Here is a 20,350-nt window from a genome sequence, read left to right on the forward strand (position 1 = left end):
GCAAGGGTGTATCATTTTCCAGAGATGCCAAGGACACCGGAGCTTGTTTTGGAGGTGGAAACTCCTAAGTGGTCACTTGTTCTCTGGGAAGGTGAAGATGTGGCTGGGCGTGCTTCCCTTGTTAGCTTTCCTTCCATTTAGTGCGGATAGCTGCACTGGTGCCGTGCAAGAGGACCCTCTGCTCCTGCCGGCCAGTCCTGGGTGAGAGAGGGGCACCTGAAACACGCCCTTGATGGAGTCCCATTTCTCCTGGGGGCAAATCTAGCACCACGTGCATGGACCTCCTGACCACATCACCATGCGACTGTGGCGGTCCCTGGCCCAAGAGGCCTTGGTGACTCAGTTTGTTTTCTGGTCGCTCTGGTGGGGGATGGACCCTTTTCTGTGTCTAGCCAGTACTGGGTAGTTACTCAGAAGAAACAATAGAAGAAGAGATTTAGTCCGATTGAAGTTAAGCCCAAGAAAGCACCAAAGTGTAAGAAGGGAGTCTCTCCCCCCTCACCCTTTCTTGCGCATGTATGTGGTATGCATGTGTGCATACATATGTGTGGACACACATGTGGGACAGATCCAAGTGTGTTTTTACGGAGGCTCGAGCTTGATGCCAGGTATCTTTCTCCATATATGGAGGCAGGGTCTCTCAGTTGTCCCCTCCCCCCAGGGGACAGCCGCCTTCACCTCCCATGTGCTGAGGTTATGGGGGGGACGACACCGTATCTGTCCAGCATCTACATCAAGTTCTGGGGTCTGAACTCTGGTCCTCAAACTTGTACAGCAAGCACTTTGCCTGTGGAGCCATTTCCCTGGGAGCCTGGAGTTCCCTCCTTAATGTAGCCGCACATCAAACTATTTTTCCCCCTTTAGTCTCGTAGCTTTTCCAGAAACATCTGGGTTTCTAAGCACTTGTGCATGCTGAGAAGGGAGAGGGTTCAACGAACTCACTTCCAGAATTATTGAAGATTGGCAAATGTGTGTTAGAGGTTTAAGGACGTCAGCTCAGAAATGGCCTTTAATTATAAATAAAGCAGCCCTCACGGTCTGTGAGTTGCTTTAGCCCTCAGCTACTTGTTTACTTCTGACAGACCCTTTCAAGTTTTGGATTGGAGCTGGAGAAGTTGAAGATGCATTGTGCTGTTATGGGGTGCATAGCGCCATGACTACAGATAGCGGTGGGCTCTGTGGACCCTCAAATGTAGGGTTCCTCTCTCAGACTTGGGAGCGGACCCCCATCACTATGGCCACATGAACCAGACGTGTTTTATGACAAATGACATCCTAAGAAAATTCCTGAAAGTCCCTTTCAGACCTTGGAAATCAAAAGTGACTGTAAAGATGGGCTGTCCCCAGAAGCTGCTGCACAGTGGAGAGCAGATGTCTAATCTCAGAGCAGCCAGAGAGAAGGTACCCGGAAGTATAGGGGAGTGATTTTTTTTTCATCCCAGAGGTAGGACCCCAAGGAAGAGAGGTTAGGCTCATGTTTACTTGTAGTTCAATGGGTATATTGACTGCAGAGCAAGTGCGACTCAAACTCATGGCCTCTGTTCCTTGGGGCAGTGTGACTTCTAGGTGCTCTGTTTAGACTTGGACATTGATCTAAACTCCCAGCCAGAGCAATTCTGCCTTGAGAAGAATGCTGGGATGGAGAATTGCTTGCAGTGCATTTTGGGAGAGGAGCCAACTGCTCATGTACCTTTTTTTTTTTTTTTTTTTTTTTTTTTTTTCTGGGCTTGCCTTGTCCCAGAATTCCAAAGTGCCCGCCTCAAAATTATAGTTTATTTTGTTGACTTGAAATCCCCAGCAAGAGCGCAGGCCCTTCATTCGGGCAGCTCCAGAATGTTGACTGACTCCAGCCCCGCCCTGGAACCTAGGGGAGAATGCCCCAGATGTTTCTGGAGGGCTCTGTTTATAGCGCTCTGACTCTTGCCCGCCGGAGACCTTTCACAAGTTCATCACCGGGAAGCTGAGTCATCCAGGGGTCAGCTGGCGTGATCAAAAGTCATCCAAGCTGCCAGCAGCACAGATAGCGTTGGCTCGGCATTTGGGGGGAGCAGTGTAGGAATGGCCAAGTGGATAGGCTCAAGCTCCTCCTCCCACAGCATCCCCTCTCGGGGTGGGGATTGGGGTGGCAGCTGCACATCCTGGGGTAAACAGCAAAGATCCATCTCCTTCCATTCACTCAGATTCTTTCCTTCTCTGAATTCAAGGCTGAGGTCAGAACCAGACAGAAACACAGTGCAGAGGATAAAACGCCTTCCTTATGTCTCATGTTTGGGTTCAGCTCACGCTCTCGGTCCCTTGGCTGTGGTCCCAGGCTCATCTCCCCACTCTTACCAGGTTTAGGGGACAGCAGTCCCCTAAGTCACCCATCCACATTCCTGTTCCACAGTCCCACGTGCCCGAGTCCGTTTCTTTTCTTTCCTGTGTGTGTATGTGTGTGCACGCGTCTGTGTTTATATAGAGAGGCCAAAGGACAATGCTTACTCATTACTCCTCGGGTGCTGTTCCCTGTGTGTGTTTCATACACACCAGCTTCACCTTCCCCAGCTTTGGCGTTTGTTACTGCTTTGAGTCAGGGTCTCCTATGTAGCCCAGGCTGGCCTAGAACTCACAGAGATCTGCTTGTCTCTACATCACGAGTGCTGGGATTAAAGGCCCATGCTACCATGCCTAGCATTACCTTGCCTTTTTGAGACAGGCTGTCACTAGGCTAGGCTATTTGGCAAGCTAGCCCCAGGTTTAACCTTCCTTTCCCCAGTGCTGGGATTGCAAGAGTGAGCCGATGCACCTGGCTTTTTTTAAAAATGTGGATTCTGGACGTCTGACTAGGGGCTTTTGCAAGTACTTTACCAATGACTGAGCTATCTCCCAAGCCACAGGCCACTTTCTCTCTCCTACACATCCCCAACTTTCTCATCCTCACCCTTGGTTGTCTGTCTACCTTGCCATTGCTCCCTAATCTAAATTAGGTCCCCTGCACCTCATCTTATAGCACTGCCTATTTAAGACAGCGTTTGGGGTTTGGGGTTTCCTATTTCTCCCCTACTAGATCATAAATACCTCAAAGGCCGGAACCCCACCCACCTTGCTGGGCTTTGCCCCCAGCAGCGTACTTAATTGGTAGCTCTTGGGAATATCTCTGGCAGGACAGCCATTTTTTCCTACTGGGGACTTCTGCAACCTGGGCTCACTCTCACCCGAGTCCCTCATCTTTCTGTCACCTCTGGGAGCCCTTCTCTCAGGCAGCTTTGGTTTAAATCACACACCCTCCTCGTTCCTTCTTCCCAGGGAGAAGATTTTAGTTGGCCTTGACTCTCACCTGTAATGGAAGCTTTCTGCCTTCTTTGCGTCCAGAGAAAACCTAACTCTAGTGTCAGGAATACATTGTGCATGTCACATAATGTCGGTTTAACAAGCGGGCCCCAGAGGCTGAAACCTGAATCTTCTGATTGATTCTTTGGGGTGTCCTTTCCCCAGGCCTTTGCATGTGATGCTTAGGGTTTCCTACCTGGTGTCACCTTTTCTGGAGACAAGGTAGAAGGTTCGTGAAGGAAGGACACTGGTCCAGGTAGCATGGCTGGCCTGACTGCGCGCGCGCGCGCACACACACACACACACACATACACACATATGTATATATCCCCCTGTCAAGATTAATAGTAGAGTTTGTGCGAATTATGGCCCGGGAACTTATCTCCAAACCTTGGACCTCTGGGATCCCCTGAACTCTGGGACTCAGCTTTGCTGGTGCTCATGGCCTTGGCCGTTTCCCTGTGTGTTGTGCCCTGGACTCTGGAGGCACACATGGTGGATAGTCTGGGGAGCACTTAAGACCCTGCTGTGTGCATGTGGGCGAAACCTTGTTGGCTCCTGACTCCTTGGCCATTGTGAGGCACGGTACCAACAGTGGATGATTCTCACAAGAAGCAGCCGCACAGATGCCTCGCCTGATATAATTACACGCAGAGGAATGAGCAAGCGAAGGCTGGCGACAGGACCGCTCTGAATGCTGCTTTCTTCCTCTGTTTATTGGGCTAATCACTGGGCACACCGTAGAAGGTGTGGTGGCTCTGTGAAGGGTGTGGAAGCCGGCCTTGTAGAAGCTGGCAGGGCCGCACCCAGTTTGGAGGCATGCACAGGGTGCCCGTCTTCCGATGCAGTGTAGGTTTCTGCTGAGCTGCACCCCCTCAATTCCAGGGCCCCCCTCCCTTCCTTGGTATCAATGCCAAGGGCTGTGTCTCAGGGCCACCAGCCTTGTTACCCACCTGGTCTCTCACAAAGACACATTGCTGGTTTTCGTCCGTTCCCTTGTGCCTGAACAGCTGGGATATGTGCTGGGAGGGTGTCTCCTGGGGTGGCAAGTGGCTGGCACAGGCTGGGGAAGAAATGCTGTGTCATCCAGGCAGGTTGGCCTATGGAAGGAGCAGGGCTCGGGTTTTGTGGCCTAAGCATTTTGTCTTTCTTTTCAGATGCTTTCTCCATACACTTCTGGGCTAGGGACAGTGCTGTGTGGGGCGGGGGTGGGGGAAGGGCTGACCCCGCAGACAGCCTGGGCAGACAGATAGACAAAGGCTAGCTCCTGGAGGGCTGGCCTGCAGGGGACCTCAGGGAATTCTGAGTCCAGACTTTTGAGATACATGTTTGGAGCAAACTGTAGATTAAATCTTTTTGAAATTGAGACTAAATATACATATACATAAAATATGTTGTTTTGCCCTTTTTAAAACTCTGTCTGTGTGTGTGTGTGTGTGTGTTCACGTGTGGGAAGGCCAGAGATAACCTGGAATGTTGTTCCTCAGGAGCTGCCCATCTTTTTTTTTTGTAAATTTTTAAATTACATTGACACATACATGCACACACATACACACATATACGTGTGTGTGTGTGTGTGCTTTGCCTATATGTATGTCTGTGTACCACATGTGTGCCTGGTACCCACAGAGTTCAGAAAAGGGCATTTGATATCCTAGAACTGGAATGACAGATAGATGTAACCCACGATACTGGGAACCGAGCTCAAGTCTTCTGTAAGAACAGCAAGTGCTCTTAACTGCTGATCTCTCTAGCCTCTGACCATGTCTTTTGAGAGAGGCTCTCTTTTTACCCAAAACTGCTAGGCTGGCAGGCCAGAGAGCTCCAGGGATCCTTACCTTCATCACCAGTGCCTTTTATGGCGTCTACATAGTTCTGAAGATTGAGTTTGGGTCCTCAGGCTCGTTTGGCAAGCACACATTACTGACAGAGCCATCTCTTGCCTTTTCCACACATACCCTTCACTGATGTTTAATGCATTTCCTTTGTGATGTGGCCAGACTCAGACATCTTTTCATCTTGCAAAACGAAACCCTAACTCTTAAATAACGAACTCCTATTTCCCTGCCCTCCAGACCCTAGCAGCCTTCATTCTGCTCTCTTTGAATGCCGTTCCTTTAGTGCCCATGTAACCAGAATCTGCCCTTTTGCGATTGCTTATTTCAGTCAGCATAATGTCTTCCAGGTTCCATTATGGAACATGTCAGAATTTTCACCCTTCCTAAGGCTAGACAGTATTTCATTGTACGACTAAGATCACATTTATCTTTGTCTCTGATGGACAACTGGACTCTTTCTGCCCATCCAAATACCCCGAGATCCTGTTTCATTTCTCCGTGGTATATTCCCGCAAGTGGAATTGCTGGATCCTTGGAAACTCTGATTTTAACTTTATTTATTTATTTATGTTTTTTTTTCGAGACAGGGTTTCCCTGTAGTTTCTAGAGCCTGTCCTGGATCTAGCTCTTGTAGACCAGGCTGGCCTCGAACTCAGAGATCCACCAGTCTCTGCCTCCCGAGTGCTGGGATTAAAGGCGTGCGCCACCACCACCCGGCTTGCTTTTAACTTTTAGAAGAACTGCCTGGCTGTCTTTTAAGCATTACTACCAGTAGTAAATAGTGTGTTTGAAGGAGAATGGCTCCCATAGGCTTCTGTATTTGTGTGCTAGGTCTCCAGTTGGTGGAACTGTTTGGGAAGGATAAGGATTAGGAGGTGTGATCCTGTTGTGGAAGAGGTGTGTCACTAGGGGTGGGATTTGAGGTGTCAAAGGCCCTTATCAGATCCAGTCTCTCTCTCTCTCTCTCTCTCTCTCTCTCTCTCTCTCTCTCTCTCTCTCTCTCTCCCTCCCTCCCTCCCTCCCTCCCTCCCTCCCTCCCTCCCTCTGTGCCTCTATCTTGAGAACAAGATGTAGGGTTTCAGCTAGTGCTCCAGCTGCATCCTTATCTGTGTGCTGCCCTGCTCCCCACCATGACCATCTACCCTCGAAAGCTGTAAGCAAGCCCCCGGTTAAATGCTTCTTTGTATGAGTTCCTTGGTCATATTGTCTCTTCACAGCAATGGAACAGTAGCTAGGACAAGTGCACGAGGGTTCGGGTTTTCCCTGGTTTTCAGCCTCTCTACACCCTTGGTTCTTTTTCTGACAGCGTCTCCCTGTACAGTCCTGGCTGAGCTTGAACTTACATGCTTCCTGCCTTCACTTCCCAAGTGCTGGGATTTCAGGTGTGCACTACCATGCCTGCCTAGGTGTGTTTAAAAACATATTTTTAAATACGGGTGTTTTAAAGCGGCAGATAGGTCCAGTGTATGTTAATTAATGTGCATTAATGCTGGAGGCTTACCTCCTTCAACTAAACATTCCTACACACCGATGCACCTTTGTTTATCAATGGTGCCGCAGTTACGCAGATTCTGAGGCTTGACATTCTCAATGTGTCCTTAGCGACAGTGTTGGCCCCGTTTCTTCCTTCAGCCTGTGTTTGTAGTTGTACAAGATGGTGAACAAAAGCACTAGGAATCTGCCTGTCAAGCCTCCGTGCCAGTGGGCTCCCAGAGAGGTGACATGATTACTCAGTGTCCCTGTGGTGGCCGAGCTGCACAGGAAGTTGGGTCTCTTAGCTTCCAAAACATTTTGGGGGACCATCTGTTTAGCAAAGTGAGTCCCACCACCACGGCAGCGTTTGCACCGGGTGGACATTCCTAGAGAATCTTAGGCCAGAACACCTGCATCCCATCTCTGGGCTTTGGGGAGGCTGAAGTCCTCCAGTGCAACGGGGGTGGGGGTGGGGGTCATGGGCAGGGGAGGGAGGCTCTCCTGTGTGCAGATCTGCAGCTGATCTTGACCCTCACTTGTCTGCCATCCTGCGGCAGCCACCCTTCCCTGCACTCCAGAAGGCATCCAACCAGGCCAAAGGCTTGCCATTGAGGGGAGCTTGGTCATCACACACCACACAGTGGTCTCAGTGTATCTTATTGCTCAAGGACCCTCTCCAGCCCTGGGCTGGATGGAACTTTAGCACCCAGTAAAGGTGAGCCAGGAGGCCAGGTGAGCGAGCTTCCTGGGGCACTTTTGTTTGCCACTCTTTTAGCCCATGTAAACTGATATTAGTGACAGCTCCCCATCCCCCACACTAGGTAGCTGTCCAAGTTCCCTTTGTTATATAACCAGGATTAATTTAAGCAGCTCTATCCCTTCATTCAGAAATGGCAGGGAAGAGGAATGACTGTGGGAGTCGTGAGTCTTGGTCTCCCCCATGGGACAGCCTGGGCAACAACTTCGCTTTCATTCTGTTGAGTGGGATGGCGGAACGGAAGGATACCTCAGGTGTGCCGGAGTCTGCAGGCAGTGTTTAATGGGTGGTTTCGCTCCCATCCCGGGCAGATAGATCTCAAGAGCGTCCTTCTCCAAGGAAGGAATTAGCATAAATGACAGTTCCTTCGACTCTGGTTTTTTTTTTTTTTTTCCCCAAAAACCAAAACCAAACCAGGATTAGGTAACTGCTTGCCAGATCCAAAGTGAAGGGCTTTCGTCTTCACACCCTTTCTGGAAGGTGGTGCCGCAAGGATCCCCACACAGGCGAGGAGACACATCATTGCCTGAGACCATGGTTGGTGGAGGAAGAAGCCTTCACCTGAGATGCCTCTCCAGAGTCTGCCCTGTGGTCGTCAGGAAGTGGAGGTGGCCTAGCCTCAAGCTCCTTTGGTCAGAGAGGATATAGGAAATTAATGCTGTGGCCTGGAGTCCCCACCCAGGGCCCTGTGGCTAGGAACTTCCCTTTGGGAACCCAGAACCTGTTGTGTGGTTTATTGTCATCCTATTTTGTAGCCTAATGGGATTCTGTTTATACCTGTCCTGAAGTCCTGGGTGCCAAACATCTAGTCCTTTAGCAACCAGCTGGGAGAACACTCCTCCAGGCTAGGTGACGCTAGTCTGCATCGTGGATCCTGGGGAGAGTCCAGGCATCCATATTCATAGAGGTGGTTTCTCTCTCCCACATAGGGAACACACTGGTGGTTTTCCCCCCTCTTAGGTTGGGAACACACTGCAGACTTCCTAACAAGTCACTGTAGCAGAGACAAACCCTTATCCATCACTTGGTCCCTGGACTAGCCGACCAACGTGCTCCCGTTTCCACGTTCCTTCCTCTTGGGAAGTATACAAGCTAAGCAGGTGAGGCAGCCGAAGGACAGAGAGGTCAAGTAAGTTGCCAAGCTACAAAGTTGAATCAGGACTTCAGCGACTAGGTGGCAGAGGATTGGGCCATCTTTGTGTCCCGGCTTCAAATCAGCTTTCGCTGTGCACCTGATGGATGGAGGCATGCATTGGTGGTGGATGAACTTGTAACTGCCCCTGCCAGGAATGGAGATATCCTAAGGAGCTGCATCTGTCCTTCCCTTTGACTGTCAGACTGTTGAGACAATGCAGCCCAAGGTATTGGGATTTCCCCCAGAAGTCTCCCGCTTGGAGAAATGAAGAGACTTGGAGGCTGGTGGCAGTGGCAGCTGCGGAGGGAGCTTATCTCTAGGAGAAGTTCGCAACAGTTGTCAACATTTCAAATCACCTTGTAGGAGAGACCAGAGCTGAGGCAGTGATTGGCACTTTGCCTAAAACTGCCTAACTCTACATTCCTCTTCCTTCTGTGCAAGCCAAAACCTCACAGCAGGACCCCGAAGACGGAATGGGGGTACCACTGGGCCTCTGTGTTTCTCTTCCCAGCGTGGGCACCTTGAGTAAATCCTCTTTCCTCTGCTTTCCACAATGACTTGTGTATTTAGTTGATCCATTTAAGACAGATGCCTGAGCCTAGGTTGCTAGGACTGACCCTAACTTGGGTAATGAACCTCCCCAGCCTTGTGCCCAGTGCCCCAGAATGGTCATCCTCGGATGTGAGGCCTCTCACCTGTCTCTGACCCTCTGACCCTGTCTCTCTATTCCATCCCATCCCATCTCTTCCCTTCCAATCTTTATTGCACTGAGCTATCAGTTAGCATCCCCAGACAGAGAGTAGAAGCTGTGTCTCCGTGACGCCTTGTGTGGATGGTTGACTGTGGGCTTCCACCAGACCCTGAGACTGGGTTCTCCAGCAAGATATAGTTGGAGGGCAGGCAGAGGGCACGGTCCCTGACCGGCTAGCTCTGTGTTACTTTTCCTTCGGAGCGGAACAAAGCGGGAGGTCCATGGTGGGGGGGTAGAGGGGGTAGCACTTAGAAGGCAAATGAAAACCCTACCATGCCAGACAACCATTGCTGGCGGAGCCTCAGCATAAGACCTTGCTTATCTTTCTGGATCCTTGTTCTCTCATGCACGCAGAGTGAACCTGCCCGGTACAGGCCGATAGGCTTCTGTGGTGCCTGCATGGGGACTCTTGTGTTAAATTTGTTCTTTTGTGGCCTGCCAAGCTTACCTATGCTTTGTGAAAATAACATGCTGTTTCTCCAGTTTGTCCTGATATCTTGTCCTTACTTGTGAATGGAGTGTTTACAAGCCATTCAACTCCTCGAGACTGGCTGAGTCAGTGGGAGGCCTCAGAAGTGCGCTTTATTAGCAGGGACTTGAACTGTGTCTCTTGGACGCATTAGCCTTTGGATACTGGTACGTTTTGAACATCCTGTTTAAAACCCAGTGTTGGAATTGAACTGCTGCTGTTTGGATCATGGCACCTGGCAAGGTGGGCAAGTGTCGTGGTCTCTGGACAGCCAGGAAGTTCTGCAGTCACCAGTGGAGACCACAGTGGCAGGATAAACAATATAAGAAAGCCCACATGGGCACAGCCCTGAAGGCCAATCTTTTTAAACCTACTTCTCATGCAAAGGGAATTGTGCTGGAAAAATCAGGGGTTGAAGTCAAGCGGCTAAATTCTGGTGCCGGGAGGTGTGTCAGGGTGCAGCACATCTGGAATGGCAGGGAGATTACAGCGGCTGTGCCCAGTGGAGGCTGCTTGACCTTCATTCACTGAGGAAAACCGTGAAATTTTCATTGCTGGACTTGGTCCAAATGGTCACGCCGTAGGTGATGTTCCCAGAGTCCTTTCTAAGGCTGTTAAAGGAGCCAGTGTGTCTCTTTTGGCCCTGTTCAAAGGCAAGAAGGAAAGACCGAGAGCATGCATTTTGACAATGGAAACACAACAATAAATTTACGTTTTCTGGAAAATAAAAAGGAAAATGAACTGCTATTATAACACAGTTGAGAAACAGGTCCTTCAAGGCGGAGGCTGATACAGGGCTCTGACCTATTGAATGGATTGATGCCCCATACAGAAAGAGGTCACTTACCATGGGAGTGGGGGAGGGCCTGATGAGAGTGTTTGGCTGGATTTACTGTGTTGCTTGCCTTTGCCCTTCTGCCTTCCAAAATGCAGGGACCCTTCCCAAATATTGGCATATGCGCTTGGACTTCCTGGGCTGTGACCCCCAAAACATGGCTGCTGTTAACAGCCAGTTGAAAGTGTTCTGTTATAGCAGAAGATGGCCCGAGACAATTACTGGTTCAGCTCTGTTTCCATCCCTCTAGATACCCTTCCTGCCCCTGACCTCAAGGGGGTATCTGGCCCAAATTCTTTTTCCAGAGACCAAACGGTGATATGTTGATTTAGCACTATATCTAGTTCGACTGGAGACAGCGGCCGTGAGGTCTTTGGGGGAAGTGGCTCATGCCTTGGCCTGTGAGGACGCTGGTGTAGGCAATCATAGGCATAGCCCACTAAGAGCTGCCAGAACTTGAACTTGGGGGAACTGGGGGAACTTAGACAAAGGAGATGGTTCCGTGTGACTAAATGTGATCATAGAAGCGGTGCATGCTGGGGACAGGCAGGAATTTGGTTTAGAACATCCCTGGAATTGCATCGCTTGGCTCTCTATTATGATTTCCTCATTTATAAAATGAGGATAGCTTGCCATTCTTTTCTTGTTTTTATTATAGTATTTTCTATAAATAGAGATAAGGGCATAGAGTCTACCAGTCTGTCAATGACAGAAGCAGGACTAGAGCGGGAAGGAGTGACCTGTGTCTCAGGTTTCTCTTCTGTCTCCCAATGAGGTCACTGTTGCCCCTACGAGATCCTGGGCCTGCTATCTGGTATCCTGGGAATTTGCCCCACCTGAAGGGTAGAGATCGGTTAATCCTTGGGGTGTGTCTCACTTAGGGTGTTCTGAGTGTGTCTTGAGTAAACTGGCCAGGCATGGATTCTTTTGCCCCTCCCTGCTGGCTGTCGGGCCTTCTGGAGAAAGGATTAAACCCAAGTCCAGCTCCTGGGGTCGGGAATGGGAGCGGTAGCCTCGGAACCAGAGGCACGCTATGAGCTGCTGCCCTAGGTAGAGGGGAAACCCGAGTGGTGTATGTGACAGTGGCCACAGCTTTGGAGAGAGCAGCCAGCCTGTCTGGGGACCCTAAAGGGAGGGTTTCTGTCTGTTCAGCCAAATGTCTGAGATTTCCTGCTGGCTGTTTTAAGTAGCATATAACCATGCCCGGGAAGTCAGCTGATTGAATTCCAGATTCACAGGCTCAACTCTGTCCCTCCTTTCCGTTGTCTGGTCCTAACCTGCCTTTCCTATAGCCATCTTCAGATGCCCATGTAATGTTCCAGCTCTTCCTCTGAGTCTTGGTCAGTGTTCCTACTATCCCCATACCTTCCTGAGGGACATCCCTACACATCATATCCCAGTCACACGATCTTGTCTGCCAGATGACTCTGCTTGTCCACATGATCCTCTTTCCTCAAATACCCACCCACCCCCATGTCTGTGCGCTCCCCCAGCTGGTTCATTGTTCCCATACCCTCCGTGAATATATGCTTTATATTTTTTCTCAGAGAGTCTAGAAAATTAAATAGTCTAGAAAGAGCTGTAGTGACAAGTTCTGACAGCTTGATGCCCTGTCCCTTTTCCTAGCTGAAGCTTGAGTGGCCCCTCCCTGGCCACCTTGGAGGTGAGAGTCTTTGTACCCTGGTGCGCCCCTGTGTGGCCATAGGGGGAGAAGCAGGCTTGGTTCTGTGACTCCTTCACACAGCCTGAAGAACTTTGCTATTCTGGCCAAGGTGGAATCCCATTCAACACACGATGCAGTAAGTGTCTCGGCTGGGGCCTAGTTTAGTCAGCAGAGTGTTTGCCTGGCATGCACAAGGGACCTGGTTTAATGGCTAGCACAGCAAGCAAAACTAGCATTACCACCGAAAACACACCCTACTGGACCCTGTGGGTTTCAGTGCTGTCCCTACACGGAGAGTGGCCGGTGTGAGGATCCTTCCTTGTCGTAGGTAGCCAGGAAGGCAGGACTGGAGAACACGGACATAAAGCCATTCAGAGGATGGGGATCCCTGAGGGTCATGAGTGAAGGGAGGGCAGATGAACACACTTTCTCTTGGCTGCCTCCTCACACTGGGGCCACCTGAAGAAACTCAGGAACTTCGGCATGGTATCAGGCTCCTCGAGGCCCGCTCTCCTCACTGTTTCTAACTCCGTCCTTCTAGCTGGTTTTGCAACTGGACCAGCTTTTTCTGCTTGCTCCCAATTAGAAGTTCTCAGCAGAGACCTTCCAGCCAGCGTGGGAGGTCTCTGTTCAGAATACATGTTCCGAGCGCCCCCTGTGCGTGCTGTGTAGACTCCTTTTTCCGCCACCGTTTCAGAAGACAGCAGTGACCACTCGGGGTGGTCATCTTCTCCTGCTGCTCCCTAAACATCACAGGACACAGTTTTCCTCCTGATTAAATAGACACATACACATGTCTTTGTTTTTGTGCATCTGGAGAGGGAAGTATGTTTTGTGGGTGTGGTTTGTAAATCGGGTGGTGTAAATTCAAAGCACAGCGGATGAGTTAGAGCAAAGCGTATCGGCTCCTGTGAAAGCAGGGTGATAAAATTCTTTACTTTGTGTGCTAATTTTAAAGATTAACCTTTTGCCAAAGCAAAGCCTGAGCTGGAGTCGAGAGCTCATGGGTGAGCCGAGGTGCTTGCAGCGCATCGTTGATGCCATGGTTTCTCCTCCCGGACTTAGCCCATTGCTTCATTCTTGGTTAGTGGGTATGGGAATGATGCTGGCTGCTGGCTGTTCATACAGGATTTCAAAGGACCAGGATGGGACCATTATGAGTCTGTCTTCTGTAGAGCAGAATGAAAAGGGGTGCAGGTTCTAACTGAGTGATGCTGGTGAGTCAGGGGTGCTGGTGTGTTTTGGATACTGGTGAATTAGGGGTGCTGGTATATAGGGGTACTATGAATTAGCAGTGCTTTTGGGTTAGGGGTACTGGTGAACTAGGGGTGCTGGGGTGTTACGGATACTGGTGATTTGGGGTGCTGGTGAGTTAGGGGTGCTGGTGGGTTAGCGTATTGGTGGGTTAGTGTGTTGGTGGGTTAGGGACATAGATAAATTGAGTATTGAGGGCTTCACTGCTCATGCTGCTTCTTGTGTTTTGGGGTTCCACATTTGTAGTATCTGTAGTCTTCCACTATTTGTAGACGTCCCAAGGATTCCGGAAGAACAGACATGGCTCTCGAAGGCCTTGGTGAATTTATAGCTTCATTCCAAAAGACATTGCCTCCCACAGAACACTTAGCCAGAGGAGCCTCTTCCTGCTGGCCTTGGGCCGTGATCCGCGGTGGGGTGAGTCATGGGGAGGTCTCTACTTGGGAATGAACTCCTAGCCCCCATCCTCTGTGCTGTGTAGGTGGCTGTTGGTGGAAGATGGCCTTGTGTGTCTGCAGGGCAGCCTCAGCTCCCAGTGTGGAGGGAACTCAGTGGAGTGCATGAGCTGAGTGTGTGTGTGTGTGTGTGTGTGTGTGTGTGTGTGTGTCTGTGCTCGCGTGTGCATGTTCACACCAGGTGGAGCCCGTACCCTGGCTGAATCCCCGTTGTTCTTGGCTTTCACATTATATTCTGACCCTGGAAGTGCCACCTGTACTATGAACCCGGGAAGGTCCGCTCTCCACCCTCTTTTGAGAAACGTGAGATGGGAGATTGAAAGTGGCCAGCGGCTCTCGGGCAGAGTGCTTTGGTGATGACACACTGGTGCCTGGGCTGGGCAGCGTCCTGAGCAAGCAATTTTGGGAGCTCCCTGGCCTCCCTTCCAGATTTTCTTTTGTTCTTTCGGGCTGGACCCAGCTTCCATACTCCCCATGGATCAGGTGGTGGGGAAGGTGCTTCTGGGGTCCTATGTTTTCTGTCTAAAGACAGGGCTGAGCTCCACGGGCTTGCCGCCTCTGGTTATATGATCCACAAGCTCACCTGGGACAGCACACACATTTTCCACTCTCCCTCCTCCCCTCTCCCCGCCTCCCCTAGGTAAGAGAACAGGCTACTTGTTTTGTCCTGGGGAGGGTATGGGAGAGAGATGACCCCTCTCCTAATCTCTCTGGACGCTATAGGAGGAGCCTGGCCTATGCATGTGTCATTGCCTGAAATCTTTTTTATAACTCAAGTGCCTGGTGCCCAAGGGGGCCTGAACGAGTGCCACACTCATGAGTGACAGAGCGAGGCCGAGCCCCAGAGCATGTTGCTCTTTGCTGCCCCCTTGAGAGTGAGTGGCGGTAGTGCAGAAGAAGGCTGGGGGAAGCTCAGAAGCAGAAGAGGCTGCGCACCTGCTGTTGGCTACTCCTGACCGCTCCCTGCTGACCATCCTGTCCTCTGTCCTTCCTTTAGAGGGGCTGCCCCAGGGTCTCTTGACACATACAGACTCCCTGTATTTCCTGCCTCAGAGGTTTGTCTGTTGGCTCCAGCTGTGTTTTCACAAGTGTGCTTGGCCAAGTGTGACTGCTTATTAAATGAGAAAAACCGCTTGTGCTGCCAAAGACACATGTTTAGGAAGTGCCTGGTTAAAACGAGCTAAACAGGTTTCTTTTCTGAAGGGTTTCCCAGAGCCTACCGCATGCTGATTTGTGGAATAGATTTCTGAGAGGTAGGAGTTACAGCCCAGACATGGAAACTGAGTGTAAGGAAAGGCATCTAGGTCTAACACAGGACCTGAAATCCAGATGGGCTGGGGAGCTTTGCTGGAGAAAGGCACTTGCTGCGGAGCTTGTGGCCTGAGTTTGAGCCCCCTTACCCATGTGGTAGAAGGACAGAATTCATCCTTAAAGGTTTGCTCTTGCCTTCACATGTGCACCATGGCACATGCGTGCTCACATACGTACACACATACACACAAATGAATGTAAAATGATGAAGATGAAACTTGGTCAAATTCTTTCTCTGGTGCGTGTGCATGCGAGCGTGTGTTTTCTGCATCTTCGTGTAGCCACATTTTTTCATTTCCTTCACTTTTCTCATGACTTTTTATTTTAAAAAATTGTAGTTATATATAGTATATAGATCATATATATCATACCATAATGCACATGTAATATGCAATATATATGTATACACACACACATGCCATTTTCAAGTTTTCAAGCTGGGGCCAGAGAGCTAGTGCTTGCCTTGTAATCATGTCTAGAATTTGGATCCCAGCATCCACATAGCAAGGCAGGCTTCCTATGCAGGTCTATGACCCCAGCTCCCAGGGAACTGGAGATGACTGGGGCTTGAAGACTTCCAGCCTAACTGAGTAAATATGTCCCAGGTTCGGGAAGAGACCCTGTCTCAGAGGAAGAGGTGGAGAACACTAGGTGACATTTCAGACACAGCACATGCACCACACACACACACACACACACACACACTTGTACACATGCACACACACACGCACCACACTTGCACACATGTACACATGCACACATACATACACACACTTGTACACATGCGCACACACACATGTACACACACACGCACCACACTTGTACACACATACACATGCACACATGTACACATGCACACATACATACACACACACACCTTTCATACATGTAGCCATCCTCACCATTGTTAAGTATCTACACAGCTCAGCATCATCTCCCAGATTCATGCTGTGGTGTAGCCATCGCCACTGTCAACCTACGGAACTCTTCCTATTGCAGAGTCAAACTCCTGTGCCCACTAAACCTGTCTCCATCATCCACCCTCAGCCTCTGCCCCCGCCTGTCAGTGCAGTACTCTGGGAAGTGGATAGCCACATTTTCGCTAACCCCCCTTTTTAATGTTAATATTTTAAATATCGATATGTCTTGTCTTTATTAAAAGTGAACAATACATTGATTATTAATATGGTTCAGCTTCGGACAAATACTGATTTTGTGATAAATCAACCATGAAATAACATCTTTTCCCCACGTGCCTTCAAACCCAGAAATTCATTTTACTTTTTGTCTCATTTCAATGTTATGGATATCGATGTATTTACCTTTCTGTATGTCATCAGACTAATTATTGGAACTGGAGTTCACTATTTATACATTGTTGGAAAGAGTTATTTTACATCCAGTGCAATACATAAATTTTCAATATACCATTTAATGAATTCTAGTAAAATACATAGTAAAAAAATCAGTTTTCTCTTGTTAAAGTGCTTTTTAAAAAATTTTTTTTTAATATTGCTATATATTTTTTCTGCTCCCCTCCCTGCCTCTCTCTTCCCCACCTACCCTCTCCCATGATCCCCATGCTCCCAGTTTACTCAGGAGATCTTGTCTTTTTATGCTTCCCATGTAGATTAGATTCATGTATGTCTCTCTTAGGGTCATCTTTGTTGTCTAGGTTCTCTGGGATTGTGAACTGTAGACTGATTTTTCTTTGCATTATGTCTAAAAGACACTTATGAGCGGGTACATATGATATTTGTCTTTCTGGGTCTGGGTTACCTCATTCAATATGATGTTTTCTAGTTCCATCCTTTTGCCCGCGAATTTCAAGATGTCATTATTTTTCCTGTTGTGTAGTACTCCATTGTGTAAATGTACCACATTTTCCTTATCCATTCTTCGGTCGATTAAATCCTCATTCTTTTGGGTTGCTTTTACCCACCCCTTCTCCACTTCTGGCCCATGAGACAGAGACTGTCAGCTCTCTTGTTTACATTTAATAGACAGAGTTACTGAGAATTGAAAAGTAAGCGGTTAAATTGATTGCCCTCCCTCTATCTCCTGCATCTGTCTGTCTTGCTCTTCACCCACCTGGCTCCCGCCTTTCCTCTGAAGCTATGCCAACTTTCATGCCATCTCTGGATGCCTCAGGGGTTATCTAACCTCTTCCCTTCCTGTCATATGCTTTTTTTTCTTTTTCTTTTCCTTGCTGTCTTCTTTCCATTTTGCGAATCTGGCTCCAGGTGTTTGCTCTTTGGTGAGGGCCTAGCTGGGCCCAGCTTCACGTGCACAGCCACCTGCTCTACTCCAGGTGAGTATCATCGAGCATTCCCCATGGACAGAAACACCCACCAGAGTGCACAGATGCCCCCTTTGACTTTGCCTTTTTCTTAGGAGGTTGGCATAGTTAGGTTGAATAGTGTTTGGCGCAGCCACCATGTCTTTATCAGAACAGGGGATGGAAATGCAAAGTTGCTGCCAGACTTCTGGAAAGCGTTAGCACTGATGCTGTGCCCAACGAGCTGTCAAGGATATGTGTGTAAAGGAAAGGCCTGCGAGATGATCTTGCCTTTATAGAAGGGGTGAAGGAGGTATAGGTGTTGTTCCCCCAGGAGCTTTCTGGGTGATCATTACAGCGGAGGACAGCCACATGCCAGGGTAAGCCACCTTAGGCTGGTTCTGAAGCCTACACTGTGGACCCCACTGTTTCTCTTTCTCACACTGCCTGGCTCTGTGCCCACTGCCATCCCTCAATCCCCTTCCTCCTCATAGGACCAGCGATGAATCCCATACTGACGTGGAAGAAGTTATTGGAAAGTACCAGGGGCTGGGTGGGGCCTAAAGAGTCCTTTAATGGGTCTTCCTACCCTGCAGGGATTAGATCAGTGGAGGAATTTTGGAAATAAAATTGTTTTTAATTCGTACATGTTGAGGTGGTACCCATAGATCTGGCCACAGTTTCTCCCAGGTGATTCTGCTCGTCAGCCCCTGCTTCACTCCCTGCTTTCATTTTCAAATCAAACCTGCTGGGGACCAGAGAGGTAACATACTAAATCAGAACCCCCTTGGGCCTGCCAGAGCTAGCATCTGCTCTAGTCTGAGGTCTTGCAGCAGCGACTCCTGCTGTCTCTGTTTTCTCACCTTGTTGCTCCTACTTCTTGCCCTGGGCTCTGTGGTTTCTGCCTACTTGGATCCAAGGAAGTCCTCAAAAACCCTGGCAGGACCCTGCCCTAGGCCAGGAGCTCAGGAGGAGGCAGCAACCCACCTGTTTGGCCAGTATCATTTGCCGAGAAGAGGCACAAGACAGCAGACCCCTTTAGGAGGCACTGGGGCCTCTGCTCTGGCCAGAGTCGCCCTTTTCCCTAAGCCCAGATTTGTCTTCAGGAACAGGTATGTTCAGGGGGGCACAGAACAGCGTGAGGACCACAGTGGATTGTAGCCTTAACATCAACTAGGGATGGACAAATGATGCTGACAGTAAAGGGATAGATTTAGTCCCTGAGAGTGTGGTTCTTGCTGGGGGAGGTGGGCCAGGCGGCGCAGAATCCTTCCAGTCCAGTCAGCAAAGCTGCATCGTCAATTCCTAGATCCAATGGGTGCCCGGGATCAGTACGTCTACCAAGCCTGAGTCCCTGCCATGAATGAGAGCCAGAGCCCAAGGTAGGGGTGGTGGGGTCTCAGCTCTGAGGGAGATTATATCCTGGATCCACATTAGTCCCCTTTATATACCCACCCCCCCACCCCTCCCCGTGGGTAGCATGATTAATGAAAACTCGGAGAGAGAAATTGGAGTTCAACCTGAAGGTCAGAAAAGCAAAACAGCCAGCCCCGACTCTTATCTCTACCTCAGCCCAAAATGGCCATCCTGCCTCCAAGACTCTCAGATGAGACTGTGACTGAGAGCTGTCTCCTCCTGTTTTATAATCCTCCTTGGGCTGGGATTAAAGGCCTGCACCCCCTGGTTTCTATATCCACTAGTATGGCTACTGGGACTAAAGGTGTGTGTTATTCCTGCCTGGTCTATAAGACTGACCAGTGGGACTGTTTTACTCTCTGATCTTTAGGCAAACTTTATTAAAATATTAAAATAAAATATTTATTCAAAATATTTATGAAATACCCTTACACCCATGACTCCTTAATCACCAACTACAGAAATGGAAATAGACACAATGCCATTTCATCCCCCTCCCCCACCTCCCCAACACCCTCCCAGGGAATGAACTCATGCTTAGAGAGATGAACTGGCTGACCAGGGTTGCAACAAGAGCCATACATAAGATCTGAATCCACTCCAGCCCCACGCTGCCAAGGCCCAGGACCACAACACAAGATATTGCGCCATCTGTCGGACTGAGATTTTGGCGTCCTGACAGCCACAGGAGACACAGGCTGGTGAAAGACAAGACCTCATTTGCTTGAAACTTTGAGTGATTTCAGATCTTTTCAAATAGAGAGAGAATGAGGCTGAGGGATTTGTTTTAAGGAACTGGCTCACATCATCGTTGGGTGCTGCACCCTGCAGGCCAGCAGGGTGGACAGCTACCAACGCCACACAAAGTCAGGAACAACTGACTTTGTTAGCCTTATCTAAACAAAACAAAACAAACCTTAGAGAATTGTTTAGAGCACGCTGATGTTTTTTGATCAGGTAATTTGTGCATCTCAGCCTCGCCAGGTTGAAATGAGGAAATTAACTCCTATCTCCTCCTGTGCCTTTCATACCTGTGGGAGTGTTGGAGGCCAGCAGAGCTGGGGAAGCCGTGGGCTCTCCTCACGTACACTTTCCTTTCTGTGCATAGGAAGTGGTAAGAGCAAAGCCTAACCTACTGAGGGTTGCTTCATAAAAACACAGTGTAAAAGATACTTAGAGGTGACGGTGTGAGTGAGGCCCATGGGGTCTGGGGAGATAACCTGGTAGGGCCTGGGGAAAAATGGACAGGACACAGAGGTTCGGGGGTAGAAAGGTACATAAGACTTGGGAAGCAGAGCAGACCAGAGGATGCTGGGAACCAGAGCAGACCAGAAGGATGTTGATAACTCAGTTGGTTTTCTCCAGACTAGCAGCTGCAGCCAGAAAAATGTGTACCTGTATTAAAC

The 20,350-nt window shown here is 49.4% G+C and overlaps 1 protein-coding gene and 1 pseudogene across 1 annotated transcript in view; both read left to right on the forward strand.

The window, feature by feature from the left end:
• Slc25a37 (solute carrier family 25 member 37) overlaps positions 1-20,350 on the forward strand; it is a 41,074-nt gene that overhangs the window by 12,566 nt on the left and 8,158 nt on the right. The gene's annotated exons all lie outside the window — the stretch shown is intronic.
• LOC119800284 lies at positions 9,961-10,438 on the forward strand (annotated as a pseudogene).

This window comes from Arvicola amphibius, chromosome 13, assembly GCF_903992535.2.
Source record: "Arvicola amphibius chromosome 13, mArvAmp1.2, whole genome shotgun sequence".
In the NCBI taxonomy this organism is placed as follows: domain Eukaryota; kingdom Metazoa; phylum Chordata; class Mammalia; order Rodentia; family Cricetidae; genus Arvicola; species Arvicola amphibius.